The following is a 19,798-nucleotide window of genomic DNA, read 5'->3' on the forward strand; positions in this document are numbered from 1 at the left end:
GCAGACTCTGGCCTAACATACTGGTCCTAACAATCCCTCCTTTTTGTTCTCTAAAAGAACAAATACCCTTACCAGGTACGCTTCTCTATGACTATGGCCTTATGGGGACCAATAGTATCATAGACTCTGTTCATGGCCACATATGAATTATTAGTTGCATACATGGCGTGAGATGAAACTGAAGGTTTCCTTGAGACAAATGAAAGCATTGCACACTTAGCACAGTGAAAAATAACAAAAATTGCTGCGATTATACTAATCACTACAATAAAACCATAGAGAATTTTCATACCCAATTCTCCAATCCAACTAGTGAGTCCTGACATCCAATTTAAGCTAAGGCCTGAGGATTCTTTACGCATCCTTGCCTGAAGTTCCTGTAACTTATCCATATCTTTATGAATAGCGCCAGACTCATCTTCAATATAGGCACAGCACTTCTGTCCTACAAGTTTACAAACACCTCCTTGTGAGGCTAGCAGATAATCAAGAGCCATTCTATTCTGTAATAATACTGTCCGGATCTGCTCTTGTTCATTAGTCAAACGGATGATAGCATCACTTGTCTGATTAAGAGCATCATCAATATTTACCATCAGCTCACTTAATTTAGAATAGAGATCCAGAACACCTAAACTAGGTATAAAAACCCCAGCTGCAATGCGGGCTGGACTAATGGTCCTGGTCAGAGCTTTTCGATTTCTCAGCCTTCCTTGAGGTAATGTGTCAGATACATAGAAAGTGTGAAGGATGAAACCCAGATAACAAAGGGCAGTGTGATTGCAGGGTACAATCTTAGTGGCCCACATGCCACACAACCTATATATATATATATATAATTAAATATTTCTATAGATTAGAAAATGGCTTACATCTCAATATGTCACATAATTTAAGGGTTGGCTATTTGTGAGAATTGGTGGGGGCTAATTTCTGCTAAGAGCGACTGCACAAACATTCTTCTTGCACACATCTTTCATACTGCATTTACTCAGAATGGCAAAACGGACTAAGATGGCTGCTATGGTCAAAATGGCTGACTTGTGATCCTTTCCTTGTGGTTGACTCACGTCCCTTTGTGACCTCCCACCTTCCTCATATCCATTCTTCTCAGTCCCCCCATATCCTTAAGAGACAGTCTATTTAAGGAACAGAACAGTTAACCATTTCATAGTCCTGATGGACCAAGATGTCCAAGTTGTGCATAACGTCATTCCTTTCTTTTCCGGCCATTATATCAGCCAAGTTGATTTCTTCTTTGGTCTCTTCTTCTGGGGGACTGGCGACATCATTACCGCAGAGAGGCATAGCGTCGGTGGGGGTTGCAACGCACTTCTGGATCAGAGTTTTGCTGTACTTAATACATAGAGAGCAATGAGTAGGACAAACACACACATACAAAAACATTCGCTAGCTTCGCTCAAAGCAAATCAATCCAACCACCAAGTCCCCATGGTCCCTAAATCCTGGATAAAATACATAACATTGCGCTTTAACTAAGGCGCATACATGCCCCTCCTTTTGAGGCTAAAATATAGTCCAGAGCTATTTTATTCTGCGGAGCCATTAATTTAAACTAAACCTATTCTTGGTTAAATGAGTAAATGTCTGCGATTGTATGATTTAGACTATCCCTGTAAACCTGTCATACAGTAACCCAACTCCTACATTTGGGAATAAATTTCTTTAAACTTATTCTTCCCATAGACTACTTTTTAGCACTTGTGTATTGTGTCTCATTTCTTCTGTTTCTTACTCTACCTGTGAGCAATTAACATAACCGTGTGTTTGACTGATAAAGCATTCTCCCACCAGGATATCATTCTGCAGGGAGATTCTATTAAACTAGAAATCCAAACAAAATAAACAAAGTTAAACAAATAATACCTTATACTATTTTGTCATCCTTATGGGACGCCACTTACACAAACATAATGGAGCATACATTGTAACTGAAAAATAATAAAAACCTGTAAAAATAAAAATGTCAAAGTTCGTGTGTTGAGGCCTGGACATTTTTTGCCTATAACCTTTCTCCCTTGATTAGTGGTCAGAGAGTATTGTGTCCATCAAAACACTTATTTGCAGGTGCTATGTCTTTGTCTTTATTAGCTGTTTGTGCCTAGGCTGGCACTATTTTGACATGCATGATGTGTATCCATGATGATAAGAAATTTTTACTGCAATGCTGGTGATGAGTATTATTTAAATGGCCTTTTCATCTGGGATGAAGAGCGTGCTTGCGTAGAAAATGCTTGACCATTAACCCGTCTTGCGTAGGTGCACTTTCAGCTTAAACCTGTGCCTAGAAAGACTCAAAAATATATATTAGTTGCATGCAATACTTATTAATTGTTTTATTACCAATAACATGGTCCTTAATTCGTTACTTTGAACTACTGATGGACATAACTCATCCCATAAGTGTCTCATAGGGAGAGAATTTATACCTAGAAATAAATTCTTATATTAATATGGTTACTACTATTATTAGCATCCACAATATTAAACAGAGATATTCCCTATTAACGCTCCACAAATTTTAAATTAAGCCATCAATATGGACTTGACTTTGCTACAATCCAAGTTCCTAAAACTTGGTACCTCAGCCTGTGCCAAACCAATTGCTTCCATAATCAATTCTATCCTGTCTGCAGGCCATATCCCTAAGACCTGAAAAACTGCTAGAGTTGTCCCAATCTTCAAAAATGGGGACAAAAACACTGTCTCAAATTACAAATCAATCTCTCTTCTCCCAATACACACTTAGGGCCTCATGCAGTAAGCGTTGATAAGGATTTTTTCTGCATTTTATAGCCAAAATTGGGTTTGAGATTCAGTAAGCGCCGATAAGTGCTTGATTTCGCCAGTTTTCGTAGCCGATAATTTTGTTATGGCCAGTCGGCTGCCGATAAGCCTGTTTTCGCCACTGATCGCCACTTTTTTAAATCGGCTGGATTCAAGTACCAAAATCAGCTTATCGGGCTGATCGGCACTACGAAATTGAGATGTTATGGCCAATTTCTCCCGCCAACTAAAGTTGGCAAGTTGGAGGGGAGAACGATCGCTAAGGCTGCCGGAACGGCACTTAGAAAAAAAACTCTTCTGTACATCAATGGAAGTCAATGGAGCGGGGACGTATAACAGTATAGTACTGTTTACGTTTCATTGCTCACAATACAAACGTCATTTGCATTACAGTGTGGGGGGCATTCCCTGCATTGTGTCACGGCTGACGTGTATTATTTGCATAACATTGTACTTTTACATGTTTTCAGCATTTGCGTGTCACATTACTCATCATGTGATGATGTGTCAAGGGAAAATACTATACTCAACTCTTAAAGGAGAACCTCACATCATATCACACATTTTACTGAACTGAGCGACAATTGTTTACATGATGTCACACATGTCACACATACACCGTATATTCATGTTCCTTTACATTACACAATGCTTGTAATGTGTGACGCATCTTTAAACGTTCATGTACATCTTTATTCTCATGTTTACATCTAGGTTTGGTCCTCCCTATTTTCATGACGTCACTTATTGGACGCGCAATCACATTGCATGTTTACATTATAACCGTTGCATTACAAGCACTTCAACCTAACTTATACACACATGTACAGTAATTCATCATTGTGACACCTTGTAAACTCATTCTATAGCAACTATCCTCATTACAGAAATGCATGCATATGCACACAACTATTCATTGTTGTCAACATGTGACAATAACATGGCTAATTACACATGTTACACCAAACTTTTCCCACGTCAATCTCAGCCTTTTTGTCTAATTACATGACTGACTGTTGCGTTCAGAAGTTTTACATGCATTGCACATTACACTATTTATTTTCAAGCAATGTTTGTACAAAGCTTCACGTCACATCATTGGCAAATATCATCATTCCCTGCAGAATACACACAACAAATACTTCTAACATCAACTGCACACAGCTTGCCACAGAAGTACTTTATTATGTTAATGTAACACCTTGCATTTTACTATGTCACCTGACATCATCACATACCTATTTAAAGGATGCCCATTACCTGCTCATTCACAGCTACTCATTTCAAAATGTTGCGATTGTTTAGGAGACGGAGGAACATTCTTTTCTATGACATGCTTGCTGATCAAGAGAATGATATAGGGCAAGGGAGGGACAGACTGAGGGACAGTGACATGGACAGGCACGCGGATACGACAGGGACAGGGAGAGGGACAGGCCAAGGGACAGGTAGAGGGACAGGAGATCAGAGGAGAAGACAGAGGAGACAAGTTGTGCCTCGTCCGCGTGTGTACAGGGAGAGAACCCTGTTAGATGGGATGAGTGAGGAGGAGATAGTAAGTCGCTATCGTTTGAGTTCAGCAGCAATCTTATCTCTTTATGAAGAGATAAGGGGAGAATTAGATTTTGTGACAGCCAGAGGTCGTGCAGTCCCTGGGCTTGTTAAAATGCTGTGCTCATTACATTATCTTGCTTCCGCATCATTCCAGACAACTGTGGGCATAGTGGGCGGGGTCTCACAATCTACATTCTCGCGGGCCTTTACCCAGTTTCTCTATGCACTCAATAGACACGCTAGGAATTATATTCATTTTCCTACAGAGGCGACAGAGTGGCTGGAAGTCAGGACTGGCTTTTATAATATAGCAGGGATACCATGTGTGCTGGGTGCAATCGATTGCACACATGTTGCTTTGATTGCACCTAGTCAGAGTGAGCATGTTTACCGCAATCGTAAGCACTACCATTCACTCAATGTACAGGTGGTATGTGATGCCACGATGAGGATAATGCATGTGGTAGCCAAATTCCCTGGTTCCAGTCACGATTCCTCTATCCTGAGGAACTCTTCAGTCTTCCATGCGTTCGAAGAGGGACATTTTGAACATGGTTGGCTGCTGGGTGAGTACAGATTTAGATGTTCTAACACAAAACACATTTTTATTTAGGAATGTTGGCTTTTTAGAATTTGATTACTAATGTCAGCTTATGTGTGCTCCATTCATTATAGGTGACTCAGGATACGGAATTAGGCCGTGGCTCTTGACTCCGGTGCTAAACCCTCAAACTGAAGCAGAGGAGAGGTACAATGCAGCCCATATATCTACAAGATCTGTTATAGAGAGGACATTTGGCCTACTCAAGACCAGATTTAGGTGTCTGGACAGAACTGGTGGGGCTCTTCTATACAAGCCTCAAAAAGTGTCTGATATTATCCTTGCCTGTTGTATTTTGCACAATGTTGCACTCAGGCACAATGTACAATCAGACCTAGCTGAGCCTTTGGTAGACGAGCATCCCACCCATGTAGCTGCTGAAAATGAACAAACAGCCAGTGGTGGCCAGACACGCCAGAATCTCATCAATTAATTTTTTTCTTGTAAGTAAAAACATATATGTTCCTAGTACTACTTTTATAGATTAATTATGTTATATTAACAATAATCTTTTTTTATATAACCTTCTGTTAGGACACAGATGAATATGGGTTGCACACCTTTCTTTTCTCTGCTGTGTGCACAAAGGGATGTGGCACCGGTATGTTATTGTTGCACAGGTTATATAATCCCTCTTCCATTGTACATTAGTTGTGTGTATGTGAATACAACTGGGGTAACAAAGCAGTAATATTTTAGCATTGTGTTGTTCCTTATGCAAAGACAATACACATAGTATGCCCATAGTCATTCATTCTTCTAGTATGCTTACATACAATGTTATTGGTGCAGTGTAACATGTACATCCATATGATGTGTACACCAGCCTGCTTTACATTTTGAATGTCATTAAATATACATGGTGTTGCACATTGAACAGCAAATACACACTTTGCTGTGTTGCTTACGGTACTGAAGATGGCATGTCAATGTTTGCAATTTATATATTGTTCCATTGCATTATAGGTATATCTCCAGTATGACTGATCATGGTATGTATATTTGCTGACATCTGGCATAAGATGTGCCTACCTCAATCTTCCTATAATTATTTGAAGTAAAAACCCAACATATTGGTTTAAACACAAATGTAACATACATGTACTTTCTGTATCATGTATATGCATTTAGCTACTCTTGAGGTTTCATGTGCATTGTATTAGAAAATGTTTACTCACATTTCATCACATTTTATGTATGTTTCCTTATAAATTCCATTAATGTAATATAGAGGTGTTTGGAGAAAAGGGGATAACTGTACTTATTTGTTTACTTACGGGAGCTCATTCATCACGGATGAAATTGACTGATCATAACACTCCATGCATGAATGCCTGTAATCACAACAATGCGTACTACATCTTATATTTAGCAATGTAGGTGTTTATTAATGCTAGGAATTAATAGTCAACATTAATTTAAATTTGTGACATGTGTATGTATAAGTCACACGTGTGTGGATGTGTCCTACATGTACCAAGTGTAAAACTGTTAACAGAAAACACAATTTTGTCGCAAATGTTACTGTAATTTTGCATTTCTAATTTCCCACTATGACAATGTTGGTAATATTTTTGGAATGTCAATCACGTCACTTCATCATTATCATGATGATAATTATCCAGTATTCTGACAATTGTAACGTCAATCACGTGCACATTAGCATAGACACACTTTTTAAGACAACTGTTTGTGTCTGTATCAATTTGTGTAGGATCCATGTATAACACCGACAAATGATAACAGCAGCTTTATTATGGTAGCTTATATCATCATATTGACTGTACTATTTATTTTTAGAACGTTTAATAAACACAGTAAACTATAGTTAGTTAGGTTAATGAAATATACACAGAAACGTACTTCATTACATGATGTTGATGTAATATTCAGAACATCATGCATTGTAGGGGACCACAACATCTAGGCAATAACATTATTTGCTACAGTCCCAAACCATTTTATCAACATACCCATGTAACAAGAGATTTTTAACAATAAATGGCTAGTTGGTTGTAACTGTCCTTTACATTGGGAGAAGGAGTGGCTCAGTGAGTAAAGACACACACTGGCACTGAGAGTTCTGGGACAGCAGGGGAGTTCTGGTTCAAATCCCGGTGTCGTCTCCCTGTGACCTTGGCCAAGTCACTTTATCTCCCTGTGCCTCAGGCGGCAAAAAATAAATTGTACGCTCCACGGGCCAGGGACCTCAGCCTGAAAAATGTGTCTGTAAAGCGCTGCGTACAACTAGCAGCGCTATACATGAACATGCTCATATTATTATTATTATTGTTACATAGTTTCGACAGTCATACGTTCCATTACACAATAGAATACACAAATGTGTTAGCAGAGTGGGAATGGTTGTTATATATAAAACACACCATGCCATAAAATGCTAGTAGTAATTAAAGAACACTCAATAAAAATTCATGAGGCACTCTTTTGCAACATCATTATGTTAATTAAGTGCTTATGCAATATAGGCATAAGGGTATCACATTTTTAATTGTTTGTTAATAAGCGCTGCAAGCAATATAAAATTAGTTCCATATGTAGTATAGTAATCGGTGGCTCCTCCTCACAATCATCTCATATAAAGGTAGACTCTTCTGAAATCATACATTGATCCGATTGTATCTTCCCCGACATCTCTGAAATACAGCAAACACATGATGGTCAAAGATGGCACTTTACTATATATGTATCCGTGACAACGCGTTACACAGCTCTATATGATTGTGTACATACACACGTCAGTCACTTATATGTTAGAAGTACAAGTGTACATCAGTATGTAATTTTTCATTAAATTTGTAGCAGGCATAACTATGTATAGGAAGTGAACGTTGCCTGTATACTGACAAATGTGCGCGCACATCTTAGTGTGCGCACGCACTTCACGCTTGGGTCGACTAACTGTTAGCGCATGCGCAAAACAATGCGTACGTTGTGCGTTCAATACATGTTGAAAATACCATTAAACATAAAATCTTTATTTCAAATACAATGAAGACGAAACTACATTCGTTCTAAACGAGTACATCTGTATTATTTTTAAACAGACGTGTTTGGACAGAAAGCACGGCCGATAACACAATGCGCAAATGCAATACGTGTGACGTCATGTTAAGCCAGCGTGAAACGCACGCTAACACTCCTCCCACTCAATTAACATTCGGCTAACGCCCAGTGTACGCCCCCAGTGTATGACACAGTGCAGTTACCGTAACTATAACAAAACAACACAGCCAATAGGCTTTGAGGCGCGCACGTCGCTTGGGGGCGGGACTTACATCCGTAATCCTTTTTAAGGACGCCTTGGCCCATGACAAGGGTCCCACGTCATACGTGGTGGACCCGGTTTTTTATTTTGTAGATGTTGCATGATAACAAAACAGGTATGTGTTAGAGTTATGTTAAAATGTTGCTAATATGTTTAAAGGGATAGGAAAGTACGTATATTTATTCCGTCAGCAATGTGTACTACTCTTTCAGGTTCTACTATATTGTAATAGGAAAAAATTTGTTTGTGATCGATACATGTTATGCAGTCTGCAATGTAACGCTGTATCCACGCATTGAAAGTGAAAATGGTGGTTACAAAAAAAAAACACAGAGTCAACGCATAACGATTGTTATATTTACCATTCTTGTAGAATTAACACTTCGTCTGCCTGCAACTGGTCGCTCCAGAAAAGCAAGGCATTTGCATCCACGCTTGACCCAAACGCTGAATCCAGTATGACACACATCTCCTCCATGAAGCGCTCATAGGAATCGCCACTGCTTTCTTCAAACAATTGGTCCGGAGGTAGGTTCATTTCTTCGGGTACCCATTCCAATGCATTTTCAGCTGAAAGGCTTGGTACATAATCATAGTAGTTATGTTCTTGTACAATGTGGGTTTCAGGAATGGAGGGTGCAGATATTGCAGCAGGTATCGATTCACACGGAACAGTAGTAGCGGATCCATTGCTATTGCCATTAGGAATAAATATGCCATTAAGCACAATATGTGTGCCCTCTTTCACGGTGAAATGTTTATCCTTGGCAATCTTCCAGAAACCATACCTGTCTTCTAGCTTATCCTGCACACGTTCAAAACAATCATTAGTTGATAAAGTGAATCTTACTGAGGATTTAAAATTGCGCGCATGGCCAGGTTCTTGGTAATAAGGATACTTGGCTCTAATCAAATCATAGATTTGACCGGTGTTCGCTTTGTGTCCTGAGGTCGACAAAATAGCTTCTGCTATCATGAATTTATACCCTCTGTGCGGATTCATATTCTTTAACAATTCATCAGCCATTGCAGATTAACAGAAAAGATGTCTGCAGCTCTCTGTTCTTTGCTCATAAGAATGAAACTGGTCAATGCCTAACAATTTGCTGTGTTTCCTTTTCAAGGTCATAAAAAGTATCAACTTTTGCTCCTTTTTTGAACCACCAATTGGATGTGTTGAAATAATTGGTTTAACGTTTGTGGTTTGTGATAGCCGTTTGTCTGACAAACATGTATCATTTTTTTATCTCGTTTCTCACAACATTGCTATACTTTTAATTAAGTAACATTGTGGTTTCAGGAAAAATAAAATAGAGCACTGTCTGGAAATAGTGCTTACACAGCCATATAAGGAAATACACACACACACCTGCAAAAGTAAATGTTTTTTTTCCTCATACATTTCTGTGTGTATTTGAAAGTCTGGTTAACTCCCTGTCTGCATCAGTTTAACTACGTGTCTATATGTATATATATATCTCTCTCTCATAAATATATATATATATATGTGTGTGTGTATATTACAACTTTTAAGGGCTTATATGTAAAGAGGGATTTTTATATTGCAGTGATTTATTTAAAGGTTAACATAATAGAGGCTTACACTTGTATGGCCTATTGCATTGACCTGTATGGTAAATGTGATTTACCATCAAAAATTTTTTTATTTTTATTTAGAAGGGCTGTAGTGTTAAAACCAATAATATATATATATATATATATATATATATATATATATATATATATATATATATATATATATATATATATATATATATATAATACAGGAGTACACACAACATATTGATGCCAGTAAGTATCCCTTGTATGAAACCTATTTAAATGGTGATAAACATGAGTGAATTAAGTAATAAAAATGTGTTTAAGCCCAATACTGTTATAGGCTCACAGGTAGTATAGTTCACAAACATTAGGCCTGTATTATTAAAATACTGTGTTTTCACAAGGAAGCATGAAGTGTATGTTTTTTGTAAATACATCTATACCAGTTTAGATAGTACTATATATACATACACACACACACACACACACACACACACACACACACACACACACACACACACACACACACACACACACACACACACACACACACACACACACACACACACACACACACACACACACACACACACACAGTGTGTGTCTGTGTGTGTGTGTGTGTGTGTGTGTGTGTGCATATATCCATACATACTACATATATATTAGTATAAAATCAGAGATGTTCTTGAAACAAGAACACATAAATGATTAAAGGACAACATTACAATGGCCAGCCAAGGCAAAGGTAAGTAATATTTAACACATAATCCTGCTGTACACGTACAAGAAAGATGTTTGCAGTTAAATAGGTGTGTTTTTAATTGCATGTGAATAATATGCACATGCAATGATTACATCAAGTAACACACCCAAATACAATGTTTTGCTGCAAAGTCAATGGCAGCTTCTCTAAACATAGCAACTGGCTCCTGGTGGACCATTACTGAATACACGATTAATACATCAATATTAATAACACTATTCATTAATTAGGACTGTTAACATTTCCAAAACTTCACGTGTACAAGAACATACTTGAAAGTTTGGAAACAACACAGTCTTCAGCATACATACAATATTAATTAGATAATCTGAAGTAAACAAAACAAGGCCAAAGACATATTTAGTGAATTATAACATTTATTTTTTTTGTTCCTTTTGAGAGCGAGTAACAGGCCTGCTTGTTGTCTCTTGGATTTTCCTTTTTCGTTTTGCAACAACTTTAGCCACAACAGAGCCACTTTGAGTGGCCTCTGGCACTTCACGGGCAGGGCTTGTGGCCAGTGACTCACCTACAGGGCTTTTGGGCAGTGACTCACCTACAGGGCTTTTGGGCAGTGACTGTTCACCGACAGGGCTTTTGGGCAGTGACTCACTTACAGGGCTTGTGGGCAGTGACTGTTCACCGACAGGGCTTTTGGCCAGTGACTCACTTACAGGGCTTGTGGGCAGTGACTGTTCACCGACAGGGCTTTTGGCCAGTGACTCACCGACAGGGCTTGTGCCCACTGACACATGTGAGCAAGTTGGTAGACACTGCACAAGTGATGGTTGGTCTGTTTCATGTGTGTCTTTTTTTGTTTATGTCCAAAAACTGGTCAGTAGTAACTGCTTGTGCTGTTTTGTTTTTGTCGCCTCCTTTGTAGGTGTCAGCTCCTGATTTTGTACAGATGGCAGCGGTAGGATGTCGTCAGGAACCTGCACAGCAATGTCTGCTACTTGACCGGTAACATTCGGACCTGGGGAATGAAGATCAGATGCATGTGGTGAAAAATTACCAGCATGTAAAGATCCTGCCTGTGAGGTGTTGAAGTTGAAATGTGGTACAGTAGTCATTCTCAAGTAATTTGCTTGGGTTTGCTGAACAACTAATGCTTCGAATGAGGTGTTGATTTTTTGCAACTGTTTAGGCACTTCAATGAAGACTCTGTGGAGATGTGCCAATTGTGATATCGTTTCTTCCTGAAGTGCAATCATCCTTTCCAGCACTGTCATCAGATCAGAATGCCGACGATTTTCTGCTTCCACAATTTTTCACTCAGAAGCTACAATTGCATCGTATGTGGTAGTTGATGGACGATTTGGCGGTAAAACTGTTTCAATTGGAACCTCTTCATGCTCACTTGATTGTATTTCTGTGTCTATGGGGGTGGCATCATCATCATCATCTTCATCATCATGTTCTAAAAATAAATGTACACATTATTAAATGGCATGTTAATCTCTGCTGTGTTACTATGTAATTATACTGTGTCATAAGTAACAACTAACATGTTTCCATACGTTTTATAACCTCACATTAAAAACTACCTTGACTTACGAATAATGTTTGGACTCAGTATGAAATATGAATGAATGAAAACTTGCTCTAAACTCACAACTCCTACATGATACTTAACATCACTAACACAATACATGTTGCCTTACACTTCATTTTCACTGACACTAAGTAATCCTATTTAAACAACATGTGCAAAACAAATAATGAACATGACAACATAACATATAGAAGAGCACATATTATATGGCCACCAACTGATACACTCACCTTCTAGGTGTGTTGAGCTGCATGACCCAGGTGAAGACACTTGTTCCGTCTCAGGTGACACATGTCCTCCAGGGGCAACTATATATATAACAATAACATTAGTTTTACATTTACATGTGTAAATATTGAACAAATAGTTATTGCATGTTCTGTATTTATGAGTACCTAACAGCATCAGTTCCTTAACCGAAAATGTGTGTGTGAAAGTGAACATAAATAGTTGTAATAACAATGTACATGCCTGTGTACTTAGAACTTTTGAGTTCCCTAACACAGGGGGGCGCAAACTTTTTTCCCTGCGCCCCCCTGCCGGCGGTCCCCTCTCTTCCGCGCCCCCCCATACCACCATTGACCCGCCCTCCGGCGTCATGACGTCACGTTGCCATAGCAGCGTGACGTCACATGACCTCGCGGCGTCATTTTGACGCCGCGTTGCCATGGCGACGCAAGAAGGAAGCCGCCAGAGTCACGGGTAAGTATGGTTTACAGAGGCCCTGCAGCTCCCCGGGCACTTAATTTAAGTGCCTTCGGGAAGCGCGCGGGGCCTCTGTAAACCCCGCGCTCCCCCACCGGCAGTCTCGCGCCCCCCCTGGGGGTCGCGCCCCACAGTTTGCGCACCGCTGCCCTAACATACAACATACTATGTTTCTGCAGTAATGCGTGAGGATAAATAGATTAAAATTGTACATAAAAATCATATGTTGTGTAGTGATATCAGTATCATAATGTACATAACTATCATGAGATGAACATTCACAATGGTTATCATGAAGGTGGTCATATTGCAAAAAGTTTTGTTTTTGGTACAGGATATGTGTGGTACATTAATAGAAGATGTGGCACACCTGAATGTGGCTGTCACTCAACAAGACAACACATGCAGTGTGTGATAATGTGTCGTTGATAGTAGTTCAACTATTGATATGAGTGAACTAATGACTTGTTGGGGCATTTAGTAGCTAGAGTTACGCTTTCAAATGAGTGTGATTAACTTCAGTTGTGCTAGTCAGGTTGTAAGAACGGTATTCCCTTCCCCAAAAACCCTAATCAGCCAGACCTTTCAATTACTTCAAACAGGTGAAAATGGTGTGAACTAAGTTGACCCTAAAATGAGCCTGTAATTTGTGTGTGTGCTGAACCCCACCCCCTCTGTTGACGTGTATGCTGTGATGAGATATTCATTGCAGCTGCTTTAACACAATGTTAGAGGAGCTAAATAGTCGTCTGCAGTGTTTAAGTTATGAACACAATGACATAACATATGCTACGTGTGCCTCATTATGCTGTCTGTATATGACATAAAGCAAAAATGGACCTTTTCATAAACAACTATAGATGTGTTAGTGCAAGTGATGTTTGTAGGCCGTTGCATGCAATATATTTGATGCATGCTTAAAATAGGCAGTAATGTCGTGTTTGTAGGAGTAAAATAAATAAAATACACAATAATATTATACATATTTATGTTCTGTACCTGTAGCTAGTAATAATTTCTCATTAGCATGTGTTACACATATGTACTACCCTGTTGTTCCCCATCTTCGCCCACCATCAATTGCTTCCACTGCAGCAATGCATTTTGGGAATTCACATGTAAATGACCACGCAATGGCACGTGCTATATTAGTTACTGCTTTTAGTAGGACTACAACATATATGTCTATTTTGAGATATATATATATACAGAATCAGACATATACATATATAGATGCAGGTATGCTTATATTGTGAAGACAGTATAAAAAGCAGCGGAAATATGCAAAATAACTGTAAGCAACGACACGCCTAGTACAGTAATATTTCTCACCTGGTGGAAATTGTGAGGGATAAATTCCAATATCACGGTCACCAGCCAAGCCCTCCACGATGACGGGAAGTAATTTTGCCCGAAGCAGCTCCTCCAATGGAGTTAATATCAGACGTTGTGGTGTCGGCCCACCTCCAGTGCCAGTAGCATGCACGCGTTGGTCTTGTATTTTCTTTTTCAATTTTGACCTAATATCATCAAATCTTTTCCGACAATGATACTTGTCCCTGACACGATTCCCACACGCATTGACACCAATGACTATTGTGTCCCACATTTCTTTTCTGCTTGATGAACTTGTCCGCCCTTGAAAAACATAGAAAATATATGAGGTAAATTAATAATAATAGAAGCACCAGTTTCCTACACTGCTAGCTGTTCCAAGAGATAGCAAACATGCTGTTTTAGGTGTAATATGTGAAGCACATGAGCATTCACTACTAAACCTATACATGTAAGCAAGCTTGCATTCATATTGTATGCAGTTATGGCAAATTGAACGCCTGTGTTTAGTTGTCCTTGTAACGCATGATAAAAAGCTGTGTTTCCACACTAATTAACATAGAAAGATATTCTGTACCCATATTTGCATATGAACAAAACTCAGATGACCTAGGATCACATGTATTTGAAGAATAAATGGAAAGGTACACTTACCTACTAAATGTCCATAGATACTGTCATAGTGCTCCAGAATCCCAGTGACAAGAGCTGTATTTTCCTGGTCATTGAAGCGAGGATTACGTGGCTTCTCCACACGTTTCTTCCGAGCAGGTTTAGGCTAAGAGCTTGCCTGGTGCTGACTGGACTCTCCTTCTTCCAATGGAAGAGACTCCAAAAGCTGGCCACCAGCAAGCACGCCACCACCAGACACCCCATCAGCAACTGAGCCACCAGCAGCACTCCCACTCCCAGCAACAGCACTCGCACTCCTAGCACCAGCACTCCCACTCCCAGCAACAGCACTCCCACTCCCAGCAACAGCACTCCCACTCCCAGCAACAGCACTCACACTCCCAGCAACACCACTCGCAGCAACAGCACTCCCACTCCCAGCAACAGCACTCGCACTCCCAGCAACAGCACTCACACTCCTAGCAACATCACTCCCCTGAACAGTACGTTCACTCCGACGCGTACTCGCACGAGTAGCACTCCCACTCCCACCAGCATCACTCTTCCCACGCTTTGCGGGCATACTTACAGCACTCACAAAAAACAGACAACAAATGTACAGCCAATCACACGAAACACTTCCACATATAAAACAAGACAAAGATGTAAACAAAACAACAAAGGACAAAGCTCTCCCAATACACAACAAGTCTCTCAGTCAATATGCAAATCTTAAATCACCCAGCTCTGTGCGTCTCTCTCGCTCTCACTCCCAACAACACAGAGAATGATTAACAGTACACGTTGCCTTTAAATATGGCGCGCTATCCAATACATGCTTGTTTCGCCTTATTCAGCAAGATTTTTGATTGGCGAACGTAACAGCACCCCGCCACGCACGCCGATACACCTGTGTGTGATCGGCAAATCATCGTGAGAGTTGCCGGATATGTTTTCGGCTTGATTTTGAATGTATTCGGCACTTACTGCATACGGAGAGGAAAAATCGCCAATAACATGACTAATCGGTAAGCTTGCCGATTTCACATAATCGTCGCTTACTGCATGAGGCCCTTACTCTCATTCATACCTAACTGCCATCTGCCATTTTTTCTGATGCAAATGGTGTCAACCTTTTAGTCATTTAATACTAACTAACCTTAAAACTCGCCCCACAAATCAAGCATCCCAACAGCCTGCACTCGTGGCTATTGTCCTACACCCACAGTCACTCCTGGCTTTCACCTCAAGCACTCCACTGTAACTATTCTGCTAAAAATGTGAAATGCCTTGTATATAATATATACCCTGCTCACCCATGCAACTATATATCCCCTGTCCTTTAACTCTATTTCCAGGACATACCCAAAAACAAATACATTTTTACAAAATTATAAATTTGGCACATATCATATATCCCTCAACATAGGGACGGCTTGCTACCTGCTTTGCTGTGACATCTGCAAAGGTATTATTATTTACCAGGGGCCTGTCAGCTCTTGGAGTTAACATTGCTATAATAAATTCTGAACCTGCTGTGCATTGTATATCATTTACAACATATCAAGTTCATATCAAATCCCTCTATAGGGATTTCAGAGAGACCTTCAATAACCTATGTATGTATCTCCCCTCCTTTGTTCATATATTATCTATATATGTGAACAAAAATACAAAAACACAAAAATAGTTATGAAAACAGGTTGTTTTGATATATAGCAAAATTAAACTGATAAATAGATTTGTATGTGTAGTGACTATAAAAATATTTACTGCTTGTGTTAAAAGAAAAAGCCTGCAGTAGGTCTTTTAACAACTGTGGCATTTATAATACAGTATAAGAAAAATCCTGAAATCCTGAACAAAAGATTTCCTTTTAAAATAGACAAATAATTTTGAACTCTTTGCAAGGTGCTGAGCACACGGCCAGCATTAACTTTAAAAGACACTGTGACTTTAAAAAGAAAAAAAAAAAATAATAATTTTCAAAGCGCTTTTTTTTTTATTTTATTTTTTTCTGGGAAAACAGCCAGAAACCTCAAAAGTACAGATAGCAGACAATGGGTTTCACTGTCTAATTCATTTTAACTGCTGGATTAATCCTCACGCAGGGGATTGTAACATTAGTTTAATGTTAAATATGAAGCTTTCCACGCTGTCCTAAAACTGCATTTTGTATGGTCTTTCAAAAATTAAATAACGGGAATATTTTAAATTACTTATAAACACAAAATCTATGCCAACAAGAGCATGCAATATTCCTTCATTCATTCCCCTGAATGCCTTCTGCAAGAAATCTCATACTCCTGCAAACTTCCATCAATACAATTGCTATCCCGTTTTAACTATGTCCTTTCTTAAACTAAACAAAATATCTTCAAACATGCAACAGTTATACCATGACTAAATAAACAGCAAGCTTGACCCTACCTGTCTTGTATGGCTTCTACACTGCTTATTTAACGGAGACAATTCTCACTAAAATAACTGACCTCCATGCTGCTAAAGACATATATCACCACACTCTGCTCACACCACGGACTCCCTCCTTTTGAAGCGCTATGTACATTGATGGCGTTATATACATATATAATGCAATATATTAATTCAAACAGTGCTTATGAGTTCTTACCAGCATTTTAAACAAAAACATCTTAATCCTGTAGAAATAAAATTGAAATGTGTTATCTTACTGCTTTACGGAAAAGAAGACAGTTCTACATTACTTTTTTACTCATGAATAAACTGCTTAAGCACAGCTAGTTAATTTTAATGTGAATGCTTCGCATTCTTTAAACTGTAAGGGAGAGGCTGTGCCCTTCCTTTTATTAAAATAGAAATACCACAAACGAAAAGAAATGTGTCCGGTTTAAAAAGTATCCGCCTGGCCAGGACGAATAAACCTTTCAAACTATAACCAGGGACCGAGCTGAATATACTCCCCTTCCGTTGTGAGATATTTCTCCCTTATTCGGTGTACACCTTTTTAAAACCTTTTAAAATTTAGATTTCATCATGAGCAACTAATATTCATATTTTTGTACAGATGTTAATCAGCATGACCACACAGTGTCTTTCACACAAGAAATCATTCAGGAAAAAATTCATTAGGGTTACAAACAAGCTTTACATAAAGTAGCAGTGTTTTTTTTGTTTTTTTTTTACAGAGACTTTCACTCTGAGCCCCCACGGGCAAAGCAGCACTTCCCTGCTTCTACCTGATAGTGGCACACTCTCTGCCAATGACCAAAACCACCACAATTAATACATACACCATTATTCTGAGCTATTCTCCCTGATTGATTTCTGGGACCAGCATAAGATCTCTGTCTATTCTGCCCTCTGCCTTGTAAATACATTGCCTTATTTTCATGCCGATAACAACCTTCTGCATATTCGACAAACGGGTAATGACTAGCTGTCTGAGCAACAAATTCCTCAGGAATCCAACCAGATTTACACTCGCATTTAAAAATTGTACATTCCTAGGCTTCCGTCCAGAGTCATTCTTACTCATGCAAGCACCCATTAGTAGCTTAAAGAAAAACAGCTAAATTATGACAAATAATTGCAATATTTATACTTACACAATATACAATGGTCGTTCAGCTAGATCAGAGATAACAGTCTAGTCGTGCACAGAATTTACTGGACTCTTACCAAAAATTCTGTTTAAAAGGGCCTATCCCAATTCTTCAGTCACAATTTAGGTCTATTAAATTCCCAGAGGGGGTGAAGCATCATATATAAAAATTAACATATATACTCACAACCTCTGTGAACTTCCCACTTCTAGACGCCAAAACTGAAAGGAAAATCCGTTATTTCCTCCCCTGGCTTCAGAACCAAAAGGAACCTATTCTCTGCAGAGCAAAACTGAAGCCAAACTGAAGGAAAATCTGTTATTTCCTTCCCCTGGCTTCAGAACCAAAAGGAACCTATTCTCTGCAAAGAAAACTGAAGCCTTGTGACTGGATACACCTTCTGCACCGTTTGCAGCAGACTCCCCCGGAGAAGTTTTTCACGCCCTGCAACTGTTATCTCCGGTCTTCGGTGAACTTTTCAGGCCTGGGAGACGAACAAAATGAAACGTAACGCACGCCAGGTTTCAAATCCTTTGTCTCAATTTATTACTCATAGGGTAATGATTTTTATACAGAAAAAAAAAAGATATTGGTTAGAGGCGTAACATAGGCGTGTCTTGGGCGTATACTAGGTGTGACTTGGGCGTAGCTTTGATTAGAGGCGTGATTTAGGGGCAGGACATATTAGTGGCGTGACTTTTGAGACGTGTCCCTTTTCAATACAAGCAATGTTCTGAATACATAGCTTATTCATTGTCTGTTATCAAAAAAGACCTTGAGTCTTAGCAACTTTTATTACATTATTCTTGCTTCTTGCAGAGAACCATTCTATTATATTCTACTAAAACACCAGGAAATTGACCTCACAAAAGTATCTAGTAATATCCTGACCAGAAAGAAAGGAAATGCAATTTAGCAGAAACTGAGTGCATTTATGAATTATATTTCAGCAAAGGCTGACTACAGAATCCCAACTAGTCATGACCAGACAAAATGGAAGCTTAACATGAGTGCAGACTCTGGCCTGACATACTGGTCCTAACAAGGATATACTTTATTTCTCCATCAGGCAGACTGCCCATCTTGCAGCCAGGTCACTCAGCTGCACATCAGTGGGTTGTCACCCGAGGGAAGTCCCTAGTCAGGGCCCTAGAAGCTGTCCTAGCTCTTCTCTTACTCCCTGGTGGAGTTAAAGGAATAGTCTCCAACCTCTCCCAGAGGGAGGGCAACAAAGACTGCCAGAGCCCTGGCAACTTACTCGGGTAGACTATCCTCTCTCAAAGGGGAGAGGAACTCTCTAAATTCAGGAAATGCTATGTAATAAGTAGTTACAATAGACACCACCCCTGTGTCACTGCGATTGGACACATAGCCTGATGACACTATCTTCACTGCGTCACTGCACAGCATGTGTGTGGGGAAAACCCATAAT

The 19,798-nt window shown here is 39.4% G+C and overlaps 2 long non-coding RNA genes across 2 annotated transcripts in view; both read left to right on the plus strand.

The window, feature by feature from the left end:
* The window catches only part of LOC142484958 (uncharacterized), a 49,799-nt gene that overhangs the window by 12,018 nt on the left and 17,983 nt on the right, over window positions 1–19,798 (plus strand). The window lies entirely within an intron of this gene.
* On the plus strand, window positions 7,985–12,138 carry LOC142484961 (uncharacterized). The gene is made up of 2 exons (XR_012798318.1): window positions 7,985–8,777; window positions 11,459–12,138. It is a non-coding gene; the product is annotated as an uncharacterized LOC142484961 (long non-coding RNA).

Source organism: Ascaphus truei, unplaced genomic scaffold (genome assembly GCF_040206685.1).
Source record: "Ascaphus truei isolate aAscTru1 unplaced genomic scaffold, aAscTru1.hap1 HAP1_SCAFFOLD_481, whole genome shotgun sequence".
NCBI classification, from domain to species: Eukaryota; Metazoa; Chordata; class Amphibia; order Anura; family Ascaphidae; genus Ascaphus; species Ascaphus truei.